The 25069-nt window shown below is 40.0% G+C and overlaps 1 long non-coding RNA gene across 2 annotated transcripts; it reads right to left on the bottom strand.

Moving 5' to 3' along the window:
- Positions 1–182: 182 nt before the first annotated feature.
- LOC120865751 lies at positions 183–25069 on the bottom strand. 2 transcript variants are annotated; one of them, XR_005721495.1, is made up of 4 exons: positions 24977–25069; positions 23118–23275; positions 19361–19459; positions 183–316 (listed from the first exon to the last, which is right to left on the bottom strand). It is a non-coding gene; the product is annotated as an uncharacterized LOC120865751 (long non-coding RNA). The 2 variants fall into 2 exon arrangements; XR_005721496.1 differs by having other exon boundaries at positions 183–311.

Genomic DNA, 25069 nt, shown 5'->3' with positions numbered 1-25069 from the left:
GACTGCAGCACACCAGGCTTCCCTGTCCTTCACCACCTCCAGGAGTTTGCTCAAACTCATGTCCATCGAGTTGGTGATGCCATCCAACCATCTCATCCTCCATCATCCCCTTTTCCTCCTGCCTTCAATCTTTCCCATCATCAGAGTTTTGTTCAGTGAGTTGACTCTTTGCATCAGGTGGCCAAAGTATTAGACATTCAGCTTCAGCATCAATCTTTCCAATGAATATTCAGTGCTGATTTCCTTTAGGTTGACTGGTTTCACCTCCTTGCTGTCAAGTGAACTCCTTGAACAGAGCTGGTTTAGGGGAACTGTACTGAGAAGGCAGACCAGTGAAAAAAAGTTTAAGAGCAGACAAGTATTTACAGTGTTCTTCAATTCATGTAAAAGACATTGCAAGTGAACTTTATAAGCATACTTTGTATATTATATTTAATTTCCTTTCCGTGACTGTAAAGAAAACATCTGACTGGGTCTCAAGATGTAAGAGAGCCAAACCTTGCCCTTGGTGTATTTTCACTGTCTTCAACCCTTTTTTAAAGCTATGAACTCCATCATTACACCTAGTGGATTTAGGAGACTAGGGAGATGTAGTGTGATATTAAAAATGCACTGGCGCCATAGTCAAGAGATCTGGGTCTCCTGATATTTTCTAAATAGCATGATGGCAGAAATTGAAGAAGAGCTAAAGACCCTCTTGATGAAAGTGAAAGAAGAGAGTGAAAAAGTTGGTTTAAAACTCAACGTTTAGAAAACAAAGATCATGGCATCCAGCTCCATCACTTCATGGCAAATAGATGGGGAAACAATGAAAACAGTGGCAGACTTTATTTTGGGGGACTCCAAAATCACTGCAGATGGTGACTGCAGCCATGAAATTAAAAGACGCTTGCTCCTTGGAAGAAAAGCTATGACCAACCTAGACAACATATTCAAAAGCAGAGACATCACTTTGCCAACAAAGGTCCGTCTAGTCAAAGCTATGGTTTTTCCAGTGGTCATGTATGGATGTGAGAGTTGGACTGTGAAGAAGGCTGAACACCAAAGAACTGATGCTTTTGAACTGTGCTGTTGGAGAATACTTTTGAGAGTCCCTTGGACTGCAAAGAGATCCAACCAGTCCATCCTAGAGGAAATCAGTCCTGAATATTCATTGGAAAGACTGATGCTGAAGCTGAAACTCTAATACTTTGGCCACCTGATGCAAAGAACTGACTCATTTGAAAAGACCCTGAAGCTGGAAAAGAAGGGGACAACAGAGGATGAGATGGTTGGATGGCATCACTGACTCAATGGACGTGAGTTTGAGTAAGCTCCGGGGGTTGGTTATGGACAGGGAAGCCTGGTGTGTTGCAGCCCATGGGGTCACAAAGAGTCAGACACAACTGAGCAACTAAACTGAATTGAATTAGCATGGCTGACACTGTGTTTCCATCGATAAATCATGGGAATTGATCGATGTATGTCCTGACAACCTCACCAGCTTGTCGTGGGGATAAAAGTAATGAAACCATATAAAAGTGAGATCTTCTAGAACCTCAAGACCTTCTAGAACTAACACCCAAAAAAGATGTCCTTTTAATTATAGGGGACTGGAATGCAAAAATAGGAAGTTAAGAAAGACCTGATTCAGTTCAGTTCTGTCGCTCAGTCATGTCCAAATCTTTGTGACCCCATGTACTTCAGCACTCCAGGCTTCCCTGTCCATCACCAACTCCCAGAGCCTAATCAAACTCATGTCCATTGAGTCATCCAACCATCCATCCAACCATCTCATCCTCTGTCATCCCCTTCTCTTCCTGCCTTCAATCTTTCTCAGCACCAGGGTCTTTTCCAATGAGTTGGCTCTTCACATCAGGTTGCCAAAGTACTGGAGCTTCAGCTTCAGCATCAGTCCTTCCAATGAATATTCAGGACTGATTTCCTTTAGGATTGACAGTCCAAGGGACTCTTAAGAGTATTCTCTAACACCACAGTTCAAAAGCACTCAGTTCTTCAGCACTCAATTTTTTTATGGTCCAACTCTCACATCCATACATGACTACTGGAAAAACCATAGCTTTGACTAGGCAGACCTTTGTTGGTAAGGTAATGTCTCTGCTTTTTAATATGTTGTCTAGGTTGGTCATAGCTTTTCTTCCAAGGAGAAATGTCTTTTAATTTCATGGCTTCAGTCACCACTTGCAGTGATTTTGGAGCCCCCCCAAAATAAAGTATCTCACTGTTTCCATTTTTTCCCCATCTATTTGCCATAAAATGATGGGACCAGATACCATGATCTTCATTTTTAAAATGTTGAGTTTTAAGCCAGATTTTACACTCTCCTCTTTCACCTTCAGCAAGAGGCTCTTCAGTTTCTCTGCACTTCTGCCATAAGGGTGATGTCATTTGCATATAGGTCTTTTATATTTTTCCTGGAAGTCTTGATTCCAGCTTGTGCTTCATCCAGCCCAGGATTTTGCATTATGTACTCTTCATATAAGTTAATAAGCAGGGTGACAACATACAGCCTTGACGTACTCCTTACCCAATCTGGAACCAGTCCATTGCTCCATGTCAGGTTCTAACTGTTGCTTTTTAACCCTCATACAGATTTCTCAGGAGGCAGGTCAGGTGGTCTAGTATTCCCATCTCTTTAAGAATTTTCCCCATGGAAAAGAAATGCAAAAAAGCAAAATGGCTGTCTGGGGAGGACTTAAAAATAGCCGTGAAAAGAAGAGAGGTGAAAAGCAAAGGAGAAAAGGAAAGATATAAGCATCTGAATACAGAGTTCCAAAGAATAGCAAGAAGAGATAAGAAAGCCTTCTTTAGCAATCAATGCAAAGAAATAGAGGAAAAGAACAGAATGGGAAAGACTAGAGATCTCTTCAAGAAAATTAGAGATACCAAGGGAACATTTCATGCAAAGATGAACTCGATAAAGGACAGAAATGGTATGGACCTAACAGAAGCAGAAGATATTAAGAAGAGGTGGCAAGAATACACGGAAGAACTGTACAAAAAAGATCTTCACGACCCAGATAATCATGATGATGTGATCACTAATCTAGAGCCAGACATCCTGGAATGTGAAGTCAAGTGGGCCTTAGAAAGCATCACTACGAACAAAGCTGGTGGAGGTGATGGAATTCCAGTTGAGCTGTTTCAAATCCTGAAAGATGATGCTGTAAAAGTGCTGCACTCAATATGCCAGCAAGTTTGGAAAACTCAGCAGTGGCCACAGGACTGGAAAAGGTCAGTTTTCATTCCAATTCCAAAGAAAGGCAATGCAAAAGAATGCTCAAACTACCGCACAATTGCAGTCATCTCACATGCTAGTAAAGTAATGCTCAAAATTCTCCAAGCCAGGCTTCAGCAATACGTGAACCGTGAACTCCCTGATGTTCAAGCTGGTTTTAGAAAAGGCAGAGGAACCAGAGATCAAATTGCCAACATCCGCTGGATCATGGAAAAAGCAAGAGAGTTCCAGAAAAACATCTATTTCTGCTTTATTGACTATGCCAAAGCCTTTGACTGTGTGGATCACAATAAACTGTGGAAAATTCTGAAAGAGATGGGAATACCAGACCACCTAACCTGCCTCTTGAGAAATCTGTATGCAGGTCAGGAAACAACAGTTAGAATGGACATGGAACAACAGACTGGTTCCAAATTGGGAAAGAAGCACATCAAGGCTGTATATTGTCACATTGCTTATTTAACTTCTATGCAGAGTACATCATGAGATGGACTGGACTGGAAGAAACACAAGCTGGAATCAAGATTGCTGGGAGAAATATCAATAACCTCAGATATGCAGATGACACCACCCTTATGGCAGAAAGTGAAGAGGAGCTAAAAAGCCTCTTGATGAAAGTGAAAGAAGAGAGTGAAAAAGTTGGCTTAAAGCTCAACATTCAGAAAACGAAGATCATGGCATCCGGTCCCATCACTTCATGGGAAATAGATGGGGAAACAGTGGAAACAGTGTCAGACTTTATTTTTTTGGGCTCCAAAATCACTGCAGATGGTGACTGCAGCCATGAAATTAAAAGACGCTTACTCCTTAGAATAAAAGTTATGACCAAACCTAGATAGTATATTCAAAAGCAGAGATTAATTTGCCGACTAAGGTCCATCTAGTCAAGGCTATGGTTTTTCCTGTGGTCATGTACGGATGTGAGAGTTGGACTTGTGAAGAAGGCTGAGCGCCAAAGAATTGATGCTTTTGAACTGTGGTGTTGGAGAAGACTCTTGAGAGTCCCTTGGACTGCAAGGAGATCCAACCAGTCCATTGTGAAGGAGATCAGCCCTGAGATTTCTTTGGAAGGAATGATGCTAAAGCTGAAACCGCAGTACTTTGGCCACCTCATGCGAAGAGTTGACTCATTGGAAAAGGCTCTGATGCTGGGAGGATTGGGGGCAGGAGGAGAAGGGGACGACAGAGGATGAGGTGGCTGGGTGGCATCACCGACTCGATGGACATGAGTCTGAGTGAACTCCAAGAGTTGGTGATGGACAGGGAAACCTGGCGTGCTGCGATTCATGGGGTCGCAAAGAGTTGGACATGACTGAGTGACTGAACTGAACTGAAGAATTTTCCACAGTCTGTTGTGATCCGCACAGTCAAAAACTTTAGCGTAGTCAATAAAACAGAAGTAGATGTTCTTCTGGAACTCTCTTGCTTTCTCTATGATTCAACAGATGTTGGCAATTTGATCTCTGGTTCCTCTGCCTTTTCTAAATGCAGCTCGAACATCTGGAAGTTCTCAGCCCATGTGCTATTGAAGCCTGGCTTGGAGAATTTTGAGCATTACTTAAACAGTGTGTGAGATGAGTGCAATTGTGCAGCAGTTTGAGCATTCTTTGGCATTGCCTTTCTTTGGGATTGGAATGAAAACTTACCTTTTCTAGTCCTATGGCCACTGCTGAGTTTTCCAAATTTGCTGGCATATTGAGTACAGCACTTTCACAGCATCATCTTTTAGGATTTGTAATAGCTTAACTGGAATTCCATCACCTCCACTAGCTTAGTTTATAGTGATGCTTACTAAGACCTACTTGACATCACATTCCAGGACCTCTGGCTCTAGGGGAGTGATCACACCACTGTCATTATCTGGGTCATGAAGATCTTTTTTGTATAGTTCTTCTGTATATTCTTGCCACCTCTTCTTAATATCTTCTGCTTCTGTTAGGTCCATACTGTTTTTGTCCTTTATTGTGCCCATTTTTGCATGAAATGTTCTTTTGGCATCTCTAATTTTCTTGAAGAGATCTCTAGTCTTTCCCATTCTATCATTTCCCTCTATTTCTTTGCACTGATCACTGAGGAAGGCTTTCTTATCTCTCCTTGCTATTCTTTGGAACTCTGCATTCAGATGGGTATATCTTTCCTTTTCTCCATTGCCTTTTGCTTCTCTTCTTTTCTCAGCTGTTTGTAAGGCCTCCTCAGACAACCATTTTGCCTTTTTGCATTTCTTTTTCTTGGGGATGGTCTTGAACACTGCCTCCTGTACAATGTAATGAACCTCCATCCATAGTTCATTAGGCACTCTGTCTATCAGATCTAATCCTTGAATCTATTTGTCACTTCCACTGTATAATTATAAGGGATTTGATTTAGGTCATACCTGAATGGTCTAGTGATTTTCCCTATTGTCTTCAATTTAAGTCTGAATTTTGCAATAAGGAGTTCATGATTTGAGCCAGGGTCATCTCCCAGTCTTGTTTTTGCTGACTGTATAGAGCTTCTCCATCTTTGGCAGCAAAGAATATAATCAATCTGATTTTGGTGTTGACCATCTGGTGATGCCCATATGTAGAGTCTTCTCTTGTGTTGTTGGAAGAGGGTGCTTGCTATGACTGGTGTGTTCTCTTGGCAAAACTCTTAGCCTTGGCCCTGCTTCATTTTGCACTCCAAGGCCAAAGTTGCCTGTTATTCCAGGTATCTCTTGACTTCTTAGTTGTGCATTCCAGTCCCCTATGATGAAAAGGACATCTTTTTTTTTTTTTGGTGTTCATTCATCAGTGTATATCTCTCAGTCACCCACTGATGAACTGTGCTCCCCACTCTATTCTGAAACTAGTGGGTGAAGAAAGCATATTTGTTTTACTCACTCTTAAATTCCCCTTGTCTAGCAGAGTTCTTGCCACATAGCAGGCACTCCATAAAAATGGATTAACTGAAATGATTAAGGGACTGAGTGTAGACATGAATGGATGGTAAAATTTCCACAGATTGTAGGACAGCAAAATCAATCTAAAGGAAATCAACCCTGAGTCATTGGAAGGACTGATACTGAAGCTGAATCTCCAATGCTCTGGCCACCTCTCCATGGCTCTGGCCATGAGAGCCGACTCATTGGAAAAGACCCCGATGCTGGGCAAGACTGAGGACAGGAGGAGAAGAGGGTGATAGACGATAAGATTGTTGGATGGCATCACCAACTCAATGGACATGAATCTGAGCAAAGTCCAGGAGATAGTGAAGGATGGGGAAGTCTGACGTGGTGCAGTCACAAAGAGTCGGACACGACCTAGTAACTGAACAACAACAATAACAGCCAGTGTTTTCTCTGTTTCTCTGATTCTAAAAACAATGCATAATCCCTCAACTTATTCAGGTCTCTATATATTACCTTTGGAGAAGGTTTTCATTGATTGCCTTTGCTAAAACATACCCTTTCCCATCATCTGCTCTCCCCTTAGGCTCTGCTTTATTTTTTGTAAAATTTACCTCTATCTGACTTAATTGTGAGTAACTTAATTGTGTGTTTATTTTCTTTATCCCCAGACTAATAAAATGGGTAAGAGGGAAGTGATGGTGGCAGCAGTATGCTCCAGGAAGAAAGAGTATCACTGAAATTGTTCAGAATTGAGTGATATTAAAAATGATCGACTTTTGGTGGTTTTTTTTTTTTTTAAATTCTCTACAGACAGTGCACCCTTTATTACCTGCATTCAGGATGAACAATCCCTCTGCTTCACCCTTAGTGCATCAATGCAAACCCCACTAGAACAGAGATAGCTTTTGGTTTTTTTCATGGCTTTTCCCCTACATTAGATAAATTTAAGGGCAGTATAAGCATTGGAAAATAAATATTGACATTAAAAAATAGCCATTCATAATCCCTTCACCCAAAAGTTAAATGGCTTTTTAAAAACATTTTAACATGTTTTCTTCCACCTTTTCCTGTGTATTTTTTTAACATAAATAAGAGCATGAAATGTATTCCTATGCCTGCAGTTTGTTTTTCCTTAATAGTTTCTAAGTAGTTAAATGAATACAGCCTGAAAGTAGACAGCTACAGTTCCAATCCCTGATCTGCCACTTACTGAAATGTGAGCTCTTAAGTCACATACTTAACATCTTTGAGCCTCAGCTTCCTGATTTTAAAAATAGGCTAATCACATAACTGCCTCGTTGGGCTGTTATGAAGATTAAGCGAGATAATCTATGTGCTTGGCTGGTGGTATGTGAATGTTAGTTTGGGGTGTGGACAGCCTCTAAAATGGTCTGCAGTGATCCTAGCCTCCGGGTATTTGCATCCTGTGTAATCTCCTACCTTTGAGTGTGGACCATGACTTAATGCTAGAGAAGTGACTAGTGACTCACTGCCAGAGAAAAGAATATAGCAAAAAGTAACTGGAATGCTACTTCCGAGAACTGGTTACAAAGAGACTATGGCTTCTGTCTGGGACCACTCTCTTGCTCTCTCCTTAAACTCTGAGTGAAGCTAGCTGCCTGCCACATTTGAGCTCTTCTAGGTGAGGTTTCTTGTGGCAAGGAGCTGAGGGAGACCTCTTGCCAACAGCCAGCAAGATACTGAATCCTGATGACAACATGAATGAGCTTGAAAATGAATTCTCCCCTGTTGAACCATCACATAAGACCACAGATGCAGTTCAAATGGATTGCAACCTTTTGAGAGACCTTGTCGCATTGGCATTCAGATTAATTGTGCCTGGATTCCTCATCCACAGGGATTCTCTGGTAGCTCAGACGGTAGTTTGCCTGCAATGCAGGACATCTGAGTTCGATCCCTGAGTCAGGAAGATCACTTGGAGAAGAAAATGGCAACCCACTCCAGTATTCTTCCCTGGAAAATCCCATGGCCAGAGGAACCTGGTGGGCTACAGTCACGAAGAGTTGGACACGACTGAGCCACTTCACTTTCACTTTCACTTTCCTCATCCACAGAAATCATGACATTAAAAAGGGTTTGTTGATTTAAAATAATTTCTACATTTTGAAGGAAGTCATTATATAATTTCAATATAGGAGAGTGTAGAGAGTCCCCTGGAAGGTAACATTTTTCTTCCCCACGAAGTTTTTGAAAAAGATAGGAAACAGGACTGGGAGATGGGAAATCAACATACTTTTTTTATTAATAAAAGCTGAGCTTTGGTATGTGGCTTGGTATGATAGCCGCATAATCTTTCAGCTGAATCACAGAGGTAGGCAGACTGAGAATCCTGTCTTGGACAGTACTGGATAAAACAGGCTTTTTTATGTGGCTGGAAAGAACAGGACTCTGGAGAAAGATTCTGTTACTGGGGAGAAACAAGAAAACAGAAGTCTTCCAGCAGTCAGATACCCAAAGGGAAAAAGGATTGAGTAGATCATGCTCAGTTTTATGACTCAAAGTTACTAGTTAACGAGGGGCAACATGGATAATGAACAGGGCAAGTAAACCCAGGAGGCACCAACCATGGAGTCCCCTGCACCTAGAGGGAACTTAATCAGTATTGATTAAGTAGCACTCCTGGTCTAATTTTAGCCTTTACAAACTACTTATGAAAATCACCACAATCACTGTGCCATATTCATCATGTGGTTGTACTCCAATTTATTAAACTAATCACATCTTGTTAGAAATTTAGATTCTTTCAAGTTTTTAGTGTTGTAAAGTATTGCTGGTGTGAATGTCTTTCTTATTTCCTTAGCGTAAGTCCCAAAAAAGAGCACTGTTCATTGACAGGTTATGAGCATTTAAATGTTTCCTCTATTTTTAGTGTTAGTTGCTCAGTCCTGTCCGACTCCGTGCAACCCCATGGGCTGTAGCCAGCCAGGCTCCTCTGTCCCTGGAATTCTCCAGGCAAAAATATTGGAGTGGGTAATCATTCCCTTCTCCAGGGAATCTTCCCAACACAGGGATCGAACCAAGGACTCCTTCAGTGCAGGTGGATTCTTTACCGTATGAGCCACCAGGGAAGCCTATTTAGCAGGTCTCAAAGGGCTGATTAACTTTTTCTCTCATCAGTGGAGTATAAAAATGTGCTTCTGACCCTTGAAACCTTGGATTTTAGATGTTATTTGATAATCTTTGCTAATTTGGTAAGTGAATCATATCTTGTCCTTATTTTAATTTGCAGTTCCTTGGTTATTGTTAAGGTTGAAGACTTTTCATTGTTAATTGGCCATTTGTATTTCCCTTCCTCTGAGTTATCTGCATGTTTCTGGTGTTCATGCATCCACTGGCATTATGCATCTTCATCCTTAGGGCAAACACTCAAATGCCCTCTCTTCTGGAGCTGTGTGATCCCACAGAGAAGAGGGCCTGAGAAAATGCCACAGAATGTTTTCAATTATTCTTAATATTTCTGTAATAACCTGTTTGGGGACTTAATTTTTCAAGAGTGTTTCATACTGTATTGTTGTTGCTTAGTCACTAAGTTGTGTCTGACTCTTTTGCAACCCCATGGACTGTAGCCCACCTGGATCCTCTGTCCATGGGATTTCCCAAGCAAGAGTACTGGAATAGGTTGCCATTCTCTTCTCCAGTGGGTCTTCCTGACCAGGAATTGAACCTGTGTCTCTTGCACTGCAGGTGGGTTCTCTACCACTGCAACACCAAGAAGCCTCATACTCTATTAGGCTCATCAGTTCAGTTCAGTCGCTCAGTCATGTCCGACTCTGCGAACCTATAACCGCAGCACGCCAGGCTTCCCATCACCAACTCCCGGAGTTCACCCAAACCCATGTCCGTCGAGTCGGTGATGCCATCCAACCATCTCATCCTCTGTCGTCCCCTTCTCCTCCTGCCCTCAATCTTTCCCAGCATCAGGGTCTTAATGACATTGAATATAGCATGATACAATGTCAGGATTTGTTCTAAAGGGCTTTGCATAGATTAATGCACTGAATGCTCACACCGACTCTACCAAGTAGCTACTATTTTTACAACCATTTACAGAAGAGGAAGCTAAGGAGAAAAAGCACTGAGTACCTGTTTTGCCCCAGGTAAAACAGGTAACAGGTGGCAGAGTCTGAGCTTTCCATGCCAGGGTGTGAGAGTTTATCCACTCATCTACCCAGTACAACATTGTGGTTAACCCTAGAGGATAACGGACTTAATTTTCCCTAACAAGTCATCCACAATGAATAATGTGTCTCCACATTAAAATGATAAGTGTTCTACATCACTCTGATAAGTTTTAATAATAAAATGATTGTTTTTAAAACTGAAGAAGTTTTTTCTGGATTATAAAGGATCTGTTTATTTTGACGTTTAAACTGTTCAGAGAGTTCATAAAAAAAAAAAAGAAAGAAAAAAGAAAAATGACGTAAGTTCATCCTCCAGAAGTAGAAAAAGTGCAGTATAAAAAAATTCGAGCAATCTGAAATTCTACTTTCATATTATGGCAACAAAATCTGATGGGATGAGGGAGGGGATTAAAAGCATAAATCTTACTTGCTCTAAAAGACTTTCACACCACCCAGTGGCTCAGTTGTTAAAAGCGTCTGCCTGGAATGCAGGAGACCCTGGTTTGATCCCTGGGTTGGGAAGATCCCCTGGAGAAGGAAATGGCAACCCACTCCAGTATTCTTGCCTGGAGAATCCCATGGAGGGAGGAGCCTGGTAGGCTACAGTCCATGGGATCACAAAGAGTCAGACATGACTGAGCGACTTCACTTTCTTTCACTTTATTGACTCTCTCTCTATATATAATATATATATATATATAAACACTATAACATTTAGATGTTACTAAAGGAACATACCAACTGGGAGAAACTTAATTATTTAGGTACAACCTTTTTTAATTCAATTATAGAAATGAGATTTCACTTAAATAGAAGAAAAAAAAAGCATTTAAAATCAGCCCAGATAACCTCAGATATTTGGGTTGCTTCCTCTAATTCTATTTCCCCTTCTTTAGAACACTAATTTGTTGCATTTACGTTATCAAAAAGAATGTACCACATACTTAAGTTAATCAAACTTACATAGTGAATCGTGGGTAAATGCAATTTAGATGTACACTGCAGACCTGAAACCATGCTACTGAAAACTGATGACTTCCATGTTATGAAGTCATGAAATGACTGACTGCTCTAAAAACTATGACAAATATTTAAAATCAACTGAGATTGATTTTTGGTTATTGGGGCTATTCAAAAATCATATAATCCTAAAACTACAAGCATCAGCACACTGTTCACATTTAATTAAAAAAATTTAAACAATAATTTTTAAAGCCTAAAATAGTCTTTATTCAAAAATCCTTTAAAACTAAACATTGATTATTCTTGTAAAATCATTAATTATCTCATGCCTTAATTGTCAGTGTTACCAAGTGAGAATTGATCTCAAATATATATTTTCTGGTGTTAATACCTATTTCACCTGTTTCAAAATACTGTGAAAAATTATACTTCACAATGTCGGGACATGATATACTCAAGTAAAGGCAAGCACCATATCTTTATCCTCTTGTCTAACAATATACCTGGTTCATAGTAGACATGAAGCCAATAACTATTGTCCATATTTTCTATCTAAAGGTAAATATGTTAGATCTTGAATATTTTCTATTATCATGCCAGTATATCACTAAACTTCTCTTTCACTGGGTTTTTAAAATGCACAGGCTTAAGAAGAATAAAAAAATAGGATCAGTTACTTTGGCAGCAATCCAGTGATATCTCTGTTCTTGATCTCTTTTGAATCTCTTTGATTAAAAATCAAATATTTGACTGGATTTAAACTGTAGGGCTTTTCTCCCCCTCTCCTTGTTCTTACTTTTTCTATCTTCCACCCACTGTGGTAAGTACTGACCTATGCATGAGTTGCACAATACAGAAAAAAGGGAAGAACAAAGGTATATCCTAACTTCACTTCTTACTAATCTGTAACTCTGTGTAAATTTCCCATTTGCAAAATAATAGATCTAATATTGTTCCCTCATAACATCACCTAACAAAATCATAATACTACCTATCATCATAATATTTAACAACTGCCACAATCCTTGCCTATTCTTATGTACACTGTAATTTCTTTTCAATGTTATTTTTATTTCTAATTATCCAAGGTAATCAAAGATGCGCTTTTTTTCAAAAACAGACTTCCACAAAAAAATAGAAAAATTCTAAAAATGTGGATGGGAAAAACCCCAAAAAGATAAACATTTGGAAAATCTGACAGAGTTGAAATGTTCCAAAATAGATGACGTGATGATGAGATACTATGTGACAGTGAGTAAGTCCTGTCTTTTCTATTTCTGGTTTTGTTCAGAGCCAGCCAGGGGACAGGAGGGAATCGACCACTCACGTGATCTTAAATCCCCTAGCTCTGTTGCTGGGCCTGAAGGTGCTTAGTTTGTCTCTCATTTCTAAGAGAAACGAGATGCACCTTAGTCAGTGTGAGGCTAGCCTGTAAGATAGTGTGGGCTCATCCTGGCACTGGTGTGCTCTGGATTGTCCCATCAGTCCAGCAGCCATGAGGACATTGCCTTGTTCATCACTAGATGGGGGAGCAACCCTAAGTACCGTATTTCCATGCAATAGTGGGCAAAGGTACAAAGCAGGTGACAGCATGGAAGAAAGAGTCTCCTCGTCCCCTTCTATCTTTGCAGGGAGGCCCTAGAAGTCTTCTGTTTTATCTCATTGTCCAGTGGAGGTTATGCCTACTTCTTGAACATACCTCTGTACCCCAAGATCAAAGTACCTGAACCAAATCAGGGTTCCAGTAGGAAAGAAGGGGGTCAGAGGCAGGATATTTTAGATAGGCAATATAGTGTACCTAATTTAGATGAACATATTTAATACAACAAGGTAGGGGAAGATTTAAATTTTTTTAACAACAGCAACAAAAACCCTGAGGTTCAAATACAATAAGTAACTTGTCTTAGACCACAAGACTACATAGGAATAGAGCAAGATTGAAATTCAAGTTTCTCTCGTAGAAATAGTTTCATTCTTAATATTAAGTTCACGTATTAACTCCCATTTGACTGTTAAATAATTTAACTGAAATGAGTACGTTTGTTTTAGCTTTGTATGTGTACAAATTTATTGTATAAATAAAAATAACTCCCTCAACTCTATTTGGTAAGATATTAATTTCCATAAAGATACTGAAAGGCTTAAGTAGAATTTACAAAAGAAAGAGGATAGAACACTAGGAAATAGTAGAGTTGAACACTGAGTAGAGAGAGCGCCACGGGACTTACTTTGTTTTAAAGACAAAATCATTATCAGAGAAATGCAAATCAAAACCACAGTGAGGTACCATTTCATGCCAGTCAGAATGGCTGCGATCCAAAAGTCTACAAGCAATAAATGCTGGAGAAGGTGCGGAGAAAAGGGAACCCTCTTACACTGTTGGTGGGAATGTAAACTAGTACAGCCACTATGGAGAACAGTGTGGAGATTCCTTAAAAAACTGGAAATAGAACTGCCTTATGACCCAGCAATCCCACTGCTGGGCATACACACCGAGGAAACCAGAATTGAAAGAGACACGTATACCCCAATAGTCATCACAGCACTGTTTATAATAGCCAGGACATGGAAGCAACCTAGATGTCCATCAGCAGATGAATGGATAAGAAAGCTGTGGTACATATACACAATGGAGTATTACTCAGCCATTAAAAAGAATACATTTGAATCAGTTCTAATGAGGTGGATGAAATTGGAGCCTATTATACAGAGTGAAGTAAGCCACCAATTCAGTATGCTAACACATATATATGGAATTTAGAAAGATAGTAATGATAACCCTGTATGCGAGACAGCAAAAGAGACACAGATGTATAGAATAGTCTTTTGGATTTTGTGGGATAGGGAGAGGGTGGGATGATTTGGGAGAATGGCATTGAAACATGTATAGTATCATATAAGAAACGAATTGCCAGTCCAGGTTCGATGCATGATACTGGATGCTTGGGGCTGGTGCACTGGGATGACCCAGAGGGATGGTACGGGCAGGGAGGTGGGAGGGGGGTTCAGGATGGGGAACACATGTACACCCATGGCAGATTCATGTTGATGTATGGCAAAACCAATACAATATTACAAAGTAATTGGCCTCCAATTAAGATAAATAAATTTAAATTTAAAAAAAGAGACAAAACCAGCTACTAGTTATAAGGCAAGAAAATTATTACCATTAATAATGAATGACAGTAATACACCAGCAGCGACTGAGTTTCCTACAAAGTCTTTTCTGTTAGTTTAACGGTGTAGGAAACAAGATATTATTTATTCTAGTTTTGCTATTGACTTCTATATTTTACTAGTGATATATTTTAACAGATTTCAGTATCACTTGTGATCATCTAAATGGTGATAAGAGATACCACCCCCTACTGAAGACAGTGGGTGACGCACAGACCTTTCACAGAATGTTTCTGAGGCAGACTTGTTCTACTTATGCTAATGTTAAAGTGAGTTTCCTTTTTTAAAGCACATTTCAGCTGGTCTAAATACAGCAGAGTCCCTGAAGGAAGCCATATTTAAATTAACTCTCCTTTGTATGGCTTTAAATTCTCACACTGACTGTTCGATTCTGCAATTTTTCTTACTGCCTGGCAAGGGCGAGTAATTCTGTATGCTAAAATACTATGTTCGAAATTGGCACTGTTATTAGTAAGTGCAAGGATTTACCCAACAAATATTTGTGCAATTATTTATATTTTAAAAAATACCTTCCTGTTGAATGAGTACTTGCAACATAGATTTCCATCATTAGAATTAATTAAGCATAAAAAAAATCAGTGTGCATTCACAAAGACGCAGTGTCGGTTTTGCCTTCCATAAAGTCTCATGTTCAAAGCAAGGATTTATGTAGAATTTCATGTAGAAATGTATCTATAATCACTGTGTTTCTACCTTCAAACTGAGCATAAGGCTTAGGGCTGCAATATCTTACACCTACACACTGCAGCTGCCTTAGTTCTCTCATCTTTTTTATTCTCTTCTTACCTTTAATTAAAATGCATTAAAGAAAGAAAAAAGAAACAAATGGTTGTAGAAAGCAGTATTTAAATGGAAACGATTGCTCTAAATGCCGCTGTTTAGGAAATATATGGCGTGGTATGCAGCTTTGCAAGGCATCAACAAGTACACACAGGATAACGTTAAGTATTATTGATTGTGATGCTGGTTGGAGTAAGAGGACTATTCCTGGGATCTGACTTCCAGATGGAACTTTTCAGCCTATAAGCCAAGGCAAGTCCTGAATCTTTCACTTTTTGAAATCATGTGTGTTTTCATAAAATTTACAAATGCATATGGCACTGAGTTACTTTTCCGTTGCTGCTATAGAAAGTTACCACAAGCTTGGTGGTTCACAGCATACAACTAATGTATTAAGAGTTCTGGAGGTCAGGAGTCAGAAATGGTTTTTCTGGGCTAGAGACAAAGTGTTGGAAGGATTTTGCTCCTCTCTGGAGGGCCTGGAGGAGAATCTGTCTCCTTGCCTTTTCCAGCTCTACAAGCTGCCCTTATGGCTTGGCTCCCTTCCATCTACAAAGCAAGCAATGGCCAGTCCACTCATAACCTATTCCTCTGACCCTGACTCTTTTGCCTTCCTCTGCATTATGGACCTTGGTGATTACACTGACCCCAAATGGACGATCCAGGCTAATCTATCTCAAAACCAGCCGATTAGCAAATATGATTTCATCTGCTACCTTAATTCCCATTTCATTTCAGTTCAGTCGCTCAGTTGTCCGACTCTTTACAACCCCATGAACCACAGCACGCCAGGCCTCCCTGTCCATCACCAACTCCCGGAGTCCACCCAAACCCATTTCCATTGAGTCGGTGATGCCATCCAACCATCTCATCCTCTGTTGTCCCCTTCTCCTCCTGCCCTCAATCTTTCCCAGCATTAGGGTCTTTTCCAATGAGTCAGCTCTTCGCATCAGGTGGCCAAAGTATTGGAGTTTCAGCTTCAACATCAATCCTTCCAAGGAACACCCAGGACTGATCTCCTCTAGGATGGACTGGTTGGATTTCCTTGCAGTCCAAGTCTTCTCCAACACCACAGTTCAAAAGCATCAATTCTTCAGAGCTCAGCTTTCTTTATAGTCTAACTCTCATATCCATACATGACCGCTGGAAAAACCATAGCCTTGACTACATGGACCTTTGTTGACAAAGTAATATCTCTGCTTTTGAATATGCTGTCGAGGTTGGTCATAACTTTCCTTCCAAGGAGTAAGCGTCTTTTAATTTCATGGCTGCAATCACCATCTGCAGTGATTTTGGAGCCCAGAAAAGTAAAGTCAGCCACTGTTTCCCCATCTATTTGCCATGGAGTGATGGGACCGGATGCCATGATCTTCATTTTCTGAATGTTGAGCTTCTTTTTCACTCTCCTCTTTCACCAAGTAATTTAACATATGCAAAGATTGCAAGTATTAGGACAGGGCATTTTTTTGAGGCCATTGTTCTGCCAACCACAAACAGACAGAGATATACCCCACTCTAATACAATTAGAAGTATAATATTAGGATAATATTCAGTAGTCCAGTATTTTTACTCAAAGATTTGACATATTTAAATATGTATAAACCATGCATATTTGAGCACTATATAACCTATGTTTGCAAGTAATTACCGCTTTCCATAATAAATGTACAGGCAAATTCATAAATATTCCTAAACAAAACAAGTCATGTGTTATATGCACAAAATTAAGTCTAAGCTCTTCTGCTTCACTTCCCTGGTTTTTACCTTGGCTGCTGTGTCATACTTTATCCACCTACTTGTTCTAATAAAGTGTTCACCACATACCTCTGTTTCAAAAAACAAAGGCCTATAATCACATATGTACACATACAAACCCACTTATGAGCACACACCTATACACCTAATCAGGTGTCTGAATCAATCTCTCTAAGGGAAGGAAAGCTTTTTCAAGGTGATTTCCAAGGATTCACCTTGCAGTTGCTGTTGGGAAATCCACTCCCATGATGTTTCCAGGAATGAAACCACTCTAATCCCACAATGCCTAATTCTAAGAAGGCTATGGTTACACCTGCATTCAAAGTCTGAGTCCCCCATCTCCTTTCAGTGTAGACAGACACCACACATCCTGGTTCACCTCTAAGTGTAGACTCACATTCTGAGGAATTGTATTTTGATTTCTAGGAAGATCCTAGAATCCTGACTGCATGTTGATGGCATTAGGTTTAGATTGTAAGATCTTGCACACTCAAATTAATTTCTGGCATGGCTACTGAGAGGAAAATCATATTTATTACACAATGAGTTGTGTTCTATTGAAAATGGAAGAGGAGTTACCCTGGTAGAATTCACTCTGTCTTAAGTAACATGCTCAACCTAAAACAGCTTATTAGGCAACTAAATTCCCTAAAAATTTTATTCTTCTAAGACATTAAATCATTGCAATAAATATTTACTAAACACCTATTATGTGCCAGGCTCGGCTCTAGGCACATGGGATAGATGAGTATACAAAAGAGAAAAATGACCTGCATCTAACACGTGTCATGTCACAGAGCAGAGCAGTACACTCAGGTCACCTCAGATAAGGGGCTTCCCTGGAGGCTCAGACAGTAAAGAATCCACCTGCAACGCGCGAGACCTGGGTTCAATCCCTGGGTTGGGAATTACAGGACTTTGTCATAAGAAGCCACAATGCAGGAAGGAAACAATGGCAGCCTGCCTTTCTCATGGTCTTGTTCTTCCCTATACCTGCTTCTCTTTCAATTTCTATTGTACCTCATAATTTACATTTTGGTGTATTCTTTTACATACTCACTCATCACTAGAATGTAAGCTTCAAGACAGCAGGCAGGGGATTTCCTTGATGTTGGTCATAGCAGAATCTTCATGGCTCAGAAAAGTGTCTGGCATATAGTAGATTCTCAAGAATTTATCTGTTGAATGAATGAATAAATAAGTGAACTTTGCCTCTAGGTCCATTCCTGATTACTCTCCTCCTCGGCTCCCACGTCACATTTTATCCAGTCTCTATGATCTGTCTTTATTGGCATATACTGAAAAAAGAGAAGTACTAGTGTTTTGTAAATTTAGCTCTCATAGTTTTCATTTCTTCATCTGCAAATTGAGGGTAATAAAGGTTTTACTGGCTATCTACTGCTGTATAATAAATGAGCCCCCAATTTAGTGGCTTATAACCATAAAAAACAATAAAAGTGTATTATTTCATATAATTTTTAGGTGCCAGGAATCCAGGATTGGCTTTGCTGGGTTCCTAGCACCGGGGTCTACTAGCCAAAGGCTCTCATGAAATTGCACTTAGGAAACTGGCTAGAGTTGCAGTCATCGGAGACTTAACTAGGGCTGAAGCTTTATTTCTGAGTTTATTTCTGCATTGCTGGCAAATAATGCAGGTTGTTGATCGGAAGCCTCAGTTCCTCAGCTTGTGGTCCTTTCCACAAAACTGCCTGGAGTGTCCCAATGACATGGAGCTGGCTTCCCTCAGAGAGACCCAAGAGTGGGCAAGGCAGAAGCCACGTGGCTTGTGTCATCTAGCCTCGAAAGCCACACACCATCCTTTCTGCAGCATCCTACCAGTTACCCAGGTCAGCCCTGTTCGCTGTAAGAGGAGACTGCACAGAGGCACAAATACCGGGAGGTGAGGATCACGGGGGCATCATCTTCAAGTCTGGCCACCAGAAGATATTTAGCAGGACAGTGGCTGGCATTTAAATAAATCAGACATGTCAAGTACCTGGCATGGTGCCAAGTACACAGTTATTAGGAAATATCAACTCTGTTTGGTTGCTCAGGTTTTACTGAGCTTTTTTTAAAATATATATTTAGTGATAGAAGATTCTCTCTCAGAGCTTTCTGTAGACGTCTGCCTTTATCTGTGGAATTCACTCTCTTTCTTATCCATTCATTCAACAAGTCTGCCTTCCTCAAATACTGTAGAATATGTCAAGCTTATTCATCTAAAATAAACATTCTTGATACCAACCACAAGGTGAAATAATGACCCTCGATGGTATGAGAGTGCACTATTTCTTGGCATCTGTGCAATGATATTATCTCCTGGATTTCCAGGGTACACCTGAGGTCTGGCGGCGGTAAGTAAGTTGGCCACCTTCTCTAGCTCACCCTGATCATTTTGACCCTTTCAACATTACCTTCTCTGCTTCCAGCCTCTCTGCACACAGAGAAAAGTTTGTCACGGCCTCAGTCTGGATGTAACGAGAGCAGACCTCTGTAGCCTTAGTAATACAGAGCTGTACAGAAATAAAAGGGATAAGGAAGCGGATGAGGACAAGACTTTGGCAGAGGACTGAAGACCAAGCTGGGAGCAGAGAAAAAAAATCCTTCTAAAACAAAGTTTTCATCAAATCTGAGATCAAATCATAGGAAAAGGAGAAATTTTGAAAACCTCATTCTTCTTGATTTTGTTTTGAATGATAAGCTGTTGATGAGTCCTCTCCTATATGCATTATATTTGCACATTTGAAGAAACTAATAAGCCTACCCTGAAGCTGGCACCTGTTTAATTCTGTACAGCCAGCAAGGGTGCCACAGGAGCAGAGGCCTCACTCCGGGTAGTTAGCCCAAGATTAAACTTCAGCTGGAACGCTGGGAGAAGCTGGTATGCTGAGTCAATACCAAGGATCAGGTTTAATTTGATGTTTTCCATGCACGATCAAAACTGTGGTTTTTCCTAACTGTGGAGCTATTGCCTCCTCTGCTTTCTTTTATGGGTTTCCTGTAGAGTGTGTGTTATGTTCTGATATTTGAAATTGATTGTGCAGGTTCTATTTCAAGGGTGATAATAAACCTGGTACCAAAGCTGCAGTTAGTGAAGGTGACTATTAACCTTTCTTCTAATACGGTCAATTGATTTTGCCTTGTGGCACAAACTGATTTCCACTATGATCTGCTGATGACTTCAATTTAAATATCACATATAGATGAAGAATTAGAAATGGAAGAGAAATCGTTGTCTGGATTTTTGCATGGAGAGCTGAAAAGAGTTATCCCTTCTTACATCCAGACTATTATTATAAATGTTGCCATTAAGGAATTCATAGACAAATTAAAACCTTTTATTATCTGCTATGTGGGGATGAACATGTACAGAATATCAGACTTTTCCATTTACTTATGAAGGTAAAGATCAACATGCCAAAAATCTTGAAGCAACTTTAAGATCAAAAAGATCCTTGCCATTGTGTGGTGAAAGAAAGTTAAGTTTTAGAATTAGATAAACCAGACTTACTGTCCTCAGTTTCTTTATCTGCCAAGAAAACAAAGAATTCCTGCTCGTTAGTTCTGTGAAGGTTAAATTATTTAACATCTGCAGCACCTAGAAGAATACTAGGTGAATGTTGAGTAAAATGTGAGTTCTCTTCTTTCTTGGAATGGTTTTTACAATATATGTACAATTGTTGTTATTGTTTCTTCATTTCTGGGTCTAGAGTCTCAGGTTTTATTCTCATTTGCTACAACAGATTTCCTTCATATCCCATATTGACCGGGTTACAGATGAGTTACCCAGTGACTGATTGAGAAATAGATCTCTGAACATTTTATTGTCATCTTAATTTGGATGATCAAAACTGGATCAAAACTGGTTTGCATTAATCAAAATATATGCAACACTTACAGTTGTTCTTTATATGGCAGTTTTCACTGGTGCCTTGTGACCTGTTCACTATTGTGGGTGAAAGTCCAATAAATTTCATTTTTGTAGTGAAAAAAGTCTTTATTCCTAAATGATTAGTTAGCTAGAAAAATGATAAACATCCTAACTCAAGACTTGGGTGAGAAAGAGATCTGATACTGCTTGTAAATTCTCCACTGCAAACAAAATCAGCATTTGTATGATGTAAGAACCATGTGGACCCATTATCAGTCCTTGTACACATGATTTTAAGTTTCCAAAATTAGGATTAAAAAGATATCCAACAAGGACCAAATGGGAACATGATACATGTGTTTCTAGAGTTACTTAGAAATTACTTTGTAAAACGAAATTTGATATTCATGGATTGAGAATAAAGATGCCTCTAGATAGCTTAAAGCAACATTATGAAAGTGGACACATGCTATATTAGCATAGTATTTACTCCTGTTCAAGTAGAAGCCAAACTTCTATTTCTTTATATTATGCCTTTTGGAGACCGGGAGGAGAAAACCAATTTACTTAAGAATTAAAACAATAACTTTGAAAACAAGGCCCCAGGAAGCTCAAGGACATGGTAATAATTGTACCTCCAGAATGAGGCAGCAAAATCTGTATCTTTTACTGAAAAAGATTGGGGTAGACAACAGCTGTAAAAAGACCGAGGATTTTGGACATTTTAGTGACTTAAAAATGGGAAGACAAATGCTGTGAGGTTTTTATTGAAAACCTTGTGCTAAAGAAATTAATATATATCCAGAGCTATGGCATATGTATATTGTGTTTGGAGATATCCTGATATGTTTAATGTAAATTCTTAAACACATCAGGATAAGTTTGGTCACTAGGTCGTGTCCAACTCTTGCAACCCCATGGACTGTAGCCCACCAGGCTCCTTTGTCCATGGGATTTCCCAGGCAAGAATACTGGAGGGTATTGCCATTTCCTTCTCCAAGTGATCTTCCTGATCCAGGGATCAAACCAGGCCTCCTGCTTGGCAGGCAGATTCTTTACCATTCTTTACCACCATATATTACCTAAAGTAATACATTCAAGGCACTGTATGCATCTCGTCCATGGTTTAAATTTGGATTAAGGGGCAAAACAGAAGGCCTAGTTTGTTTATTATATGAAACATAATTTAATAATCAGTGAATTGAAACTGCTAATTGACTCAACTAACTAAAATGTCTTTTTGCACTCTCAGTAGTCAGTTTCCCTGAATTTGTTATGCCTGTGAATGCTGGAAAACCATGGCCTTCCTTGGTATGATAGCTGACACGGGTTTGACTCCTCGCTGGATTTGCTTGCTCAGTTGATTTTGTAATATTCATTTCTCCTTAGATTTTCTGTATTCGTGTTCTGAAACACTTTTTCTCTCTACATATGGAATTTTATTACCGAAAGGTAAGTGGGCTTCCCTGGTAGCTCAGACAGTAAAGAATCTGCCTGCAATGCAAGAGACCTGGGTTCTATCCCTGGTTTGGGAAGATTCCCTGAGAAGAGGATGGCCAACCACTCCAGTATTCTTGCCAGGAGAATTCCATGGACTAAACAAGTCTGGTAGGCTACAGTTCATGGGGTTGCAAAAAGTCTGACACAACTGAGCAACTAACACAAGAACAACGTTAAGGTACAAAGATAGTATGTTTTTTGAAGGAATCATCTGAGGGGCTGCAGATAGCAAAATGTTTGTGTGAACTAAAAAATGCTTTCTTACAAGAAACTTGTTTGACCACTTAAATCTGTGTGTCTGTAGGCAGATTTTATAAACTCAGGGCTGGGACTACTAGAAAGACCAATTTTGTTGCTTTGGCCTTGGTTCTAGAAAGAATTACTTAGAATTTTTTTTTTAATTGCTTGAAACTTTCACTGTCCTCTAGGAGTTAAGAACATAGGCTCATTGACTTTATATGAGCCAGATCTGACTCTCTTGATCTGGCCACGTTATTTATTTATTTACTTATTTTTACCATACCACACAGCATGTGAGATCTTAGGTCTCTGACCAGGGATGGAACCCATGTCCCCTGCAGTGGAAATGTGGAGTCTTAACCACTGAACCACCAGTGAAGTCCCTCTGTCACTTCTGATGTGACCTCTGCCTCCTTCCCTCTTTAAGCCCTGGTTTCCTCATCTGGAGAAATCACGCCATAGTAGTACCTATTCTTCATGTTGTAAGGATTAGATTGGGTTTTCTTATAAGAGTACAAAGCACAAGTGATTGGTGCATTTAAGTTTGCAAAACTTGTTACCTTTATTCTCTGTAGATGTTGGTTTGATTCATTCTTTCCTGAAGAGTTCTGAGTAGTCTTCTTGCCTTCTCATCAACGTCTTCACTCTGTGGAAACTGCTCTTCCAGGTGTTGTGGAAACACAGCAAAGGAGATCTTTGACTCTCCAGAGCCCCTTCTCTAGTGGGGGTAAATATGCACAGAAGTAGCTCAGAACAACAGTGTGGATGATAACTGTTAGAGCAGAAACATAGCATTGTTAAATTAACTTCAGGAGTTCAGGAAGAAGGCTGGTTGTATAACTTTCAAGTCCAGAGCAAAATGAGAATGCAGAGGTTCTTGTTCAAATTTCAAGAGCAGAGTATGAAGCTAAGTACCAGCCACTTCTGAGCTTGGGGCCATGTGTGACTGTGTGTGTCCCACATCTAACGAGTGGATCCAGACTGGATGGGCACATGCATTTCATGCAAGAAAAGTAGAGATCTATTTGTTGAGAGACCTAGCAGATCAACTAGACCTTGGAGGCTGCAAAGAATATTGAAGAATGGATAGAATGGTCTGGACAAAAGAAAAAAATTGTGTTGCGCCTCCCCTCCCCGACTCCATGGAATTAAAAATAGTTTTTTTTTTTTTTTTTAATGAGACTTACTAGGGAAAAGAGATTTTGACAACAGAAAGGGAAGGGAGATGAGATAACAGAACTAAATTTGAATTTTCTAATAAGAAAAAAACAACCCAAAGGATTTTGAGAATTGATGCAAGATCAGATCAGTTTAGGAAGATGTCTCTGGTGGCAGAAAAACAGAAGAACTGATTTGATGAAGGAGGCACAGGCAGCTGAAACTCTGCAGGTGAGAGTGACGTATTCCTTAACTGGGGAGTGGCAAGGTTCTCCGTTTCTATTCTTCACCATGTGATGTATGCTTTTTCTTCCCCCACACAAAGCAACGATCTGTTTCTGTTCTGAAGACATCTTCAATTATAGAGTGCCGGCCAAAGAAAAACATAATGGAATTTTAACCAGATTCCTTTATCTCTGTAGACAGCTTTTCAGGAACATCTCCATTCAGGTTATAGAAGGAGAGCCTGAGAACACCCAAATGTGCCTTGAAAACCTATTATCTTTTCTTGGCCTTTCAGACAGAGTTGCATTCCAGAAACACCGGGTCACTCTGTATTCCAGGTCATGCCTTGAAGACAACATGGGTAAACCCTTGCCCTCTCCATTGTCAAATAGAAGAGCAAGTCGCTACATGTTGCTGCGTCTGCCTCTCATCCTGACAAACTGTCTTCAACATTGGGAAAGGCAAACCTTCTTCCTTCCTTTTGTTTTTCTTATAATAACTCAGCCTTGAGTCAGAGGTCCAGGTTCAGCCTCCCCAAAGTGCTGCTGTCAGATAGAAGGAGTTCCTTTTGTCCCCTAATTTACCATGTCTTGCTGCTGCTGCTGCTGCTAAGTCTCTTCAGTCGTGTCTGCCTCTGTGCGACCCCATAGACGACAGCCCACCAGGCTCCCCCATCCCTGGGATTCTCCAGGCAAGAACACTGGAGTGGTAAGGAAAGCTAAAAAGTTCAGGACTGCAAGGATAGGATCAGCTATCCCTGAGAACGGAGAATGCACACAGGGAGCTGTATTTCAGCACCTACGAGATACAGAGAATGGAATCTTCTCCTGTGTCGCATCCCAAAGAAACGGGAGAAAAAGACAAATATAAGTTACTGTTAATGGAGTATTAAAACTAATTAATAACAGTAAGGAAGAATGCTCCTTAAGGTAACTTCAGAGCTTTTTTTCTTTTCTTTTGCTCCTCCATTAAACTTTTACTATTGCTGTTAAACTGAACAAATAACTTAAGTCTTTTCAAGCCTCAGATTCCTTACCTGGGAAGGGAACAGATACTTGCTAAGATCCCTTCAGCATGAGAACATAGCCTTGACATTCTCTGGCTTGATGAATCTCTGTCTCGGGTGCCT

This window comes from Oryx dammah, unplaced genomic scaffold, assembly GCF_014754425.2.
Source record: "Oryx dammah isolate SB20612 unplaced genomic scaffold, SCBI_Odam_1.1 HiC_scaffold_7, whole genome shotgun sequence".
NCBI lineage: Eukaryota > Metazoa > Chordata > Mammalia > Artiodactyla > Bovidae > Oryx > Oryx dammah.
The sequence above is the reverse complement of the archived record's forward strand: the minus strand, read 5'-3'. Positions and strand labels throughout refer to the sequence as shown.